At 35.4% G+C, this 1,632-nt stretch overlaps 1 protein-coding gene across 4 annotated transcripts in view; it reads right to left on the bottom strand.

Annotated features, from left to right (window-relative positions):
- LOC106464665 (zinc finger protein 423 homolog) overlaps positions 1-1,632 on the bottom strand; it is an 89,758-nt gene that overhangs the window by 5,255 nt on the left and 82,871 nt on the right. The window lies entirely within an intron of this gene.

The raw sequence follows: 1,632 nt of genomic DNA, 5'->3' as shown, positions 1-1,632 counted from the left end.
GAACCCGCGACCCTCTGATTGCGAGTCGAGCGCCCTAACCACCTGGCCATGCCGGGCCTTTACAATAGTAAAACATGAGGAGGAAGCACGAGAAAATGTTAAAATATTACACATTTAAATTCCTTTTCGGTTTGTTAATATCACTAGCTATCTAATAAACCTTTGCCAATTGGTTTGAGGCACCACTGATCTTGTTTAATTCCAGCTTATTAGAACCAGTCGTTTCTCTGCCCACAGCACAAGAAATTATTATTAATGGACAACCTACACAACGGGCATTGTGTAACTGTTAGAACGACAGTAATAAATTGTGCAGCTGTAGTATACCCTTAAGCACTAAATATAAAAAAACATTCTCAAAACACCACACTTGAACAATAGTTAAAGCATGACTTTAACTAGGAATGAGAAAAATTATGTTTTGTGGTCCGTGCATTTCACATTCTTACAGATTAATTATTCCTATTGTGTTAACTTTATGGTTGAAATTGAGTTTGACTTTTTTTCTCTAACGTTTGATTATTAGATTTCGGCGGCTAATAAACTTCTTTGTTCGCCGTTTCATTTAGAAGTTCGAAATGAATAAATCTAAAACTGAATTTTCCACAAATCTCCTAACTTAGCATATCTATATACTTTCATTCTCTTCGTTCCTTTAATTATAGCATCTGGATCGCTTTAATTCATTTGTTATGAAAAATATAAAATTCAAATGTTTTATTTGAATCATTAACATGATTCAGTTTTATTCTCTATCTTAACTTAATGAAATATCTTTAAAAATTTAATAATCTCAAGATTTAAATTTTGGTTTGTTTTCATTTTGCCCTTTATGACATACAATGCTTAAAAGAAAGGAAGAAAACTTTTTGTTTGTTTCTTAGTTAAGCGCAAATCTACGCAATGGACTATCTGTGCTCTGCTCACCACGGGTATCGAAACCCGGTTTCTAGCGTTGTAAGTCCACAGACATACCGCTGTGCCACTAATGGCAAGATGTTTTGAACGTGGAAGAATATAGTATCTATACAGGCTATAGTTCTGAATATTTGTCCTGATTTTTAACAAAATTCTATTGCTTTTATGGCGAGGTGGCTAGGGTGCTCGACTCCTAATCTGTGGGTCGTGGGTTCGAATTCCCGTCGCCGAACATGCTCGCCCTTTCAGTCGTGGAGGCGTTATAATGTTAGAGTCAATTCCACTATTAGTTGGTAAAAGAATAGCCCAAGAGTTAGCAGCGAGTGGTATTGACTAGCTATCTTCCCTCTAGTATATTACTGCTGAATTAGGAACGGCTAGCGCAGATAGTCCTCAGGTAGCTTTGTGCGAAATTCAAAACCAATCAAACCAATTTACTGATTTTTCTTGTTTCAGTGTCTAAGTATTTTGTGTTATTTCATTTTTGCAAGCTGGCTGATTGGTTAGGTGCAAGTTTTTCAAGTCAAATTTTATTATATATATATTGATTGATCTAACAGTTGCTACGTTACAAAATAAACTTAGATCTTTATATCTTACGGAAAGTATTTTATTTATTATTTAATCAAAACTAAACATTTTGAGCCTGCTGTACCGTACATGCGCCTTGGCAGTCTCAGCAGATGGATAGTGGCTGGTAGGTCTTTTAATACA

The sequence above is a fragment of the Limulus polyphemus genome, unplaced genomic scaffold (assembly GCF_000517525.1).
Source record: "Limulus polyphemus unplaced genomic scaffold, Limulus_polyphemus-2.1.2 Scaffold1713, whole genome shotgun sequence".
Lineage (NCBI taxonomy): Eukaryota > Metazoa > Arthropoda > Merostomata > Xiphosura > Limulidae > Limulus > Limulus polyphemus.
The sequence above is the reverse complement of the archived record's forward strand: the minus strand, read 5'-3'. Positions and strand labels throughout refer to the sequence as shown.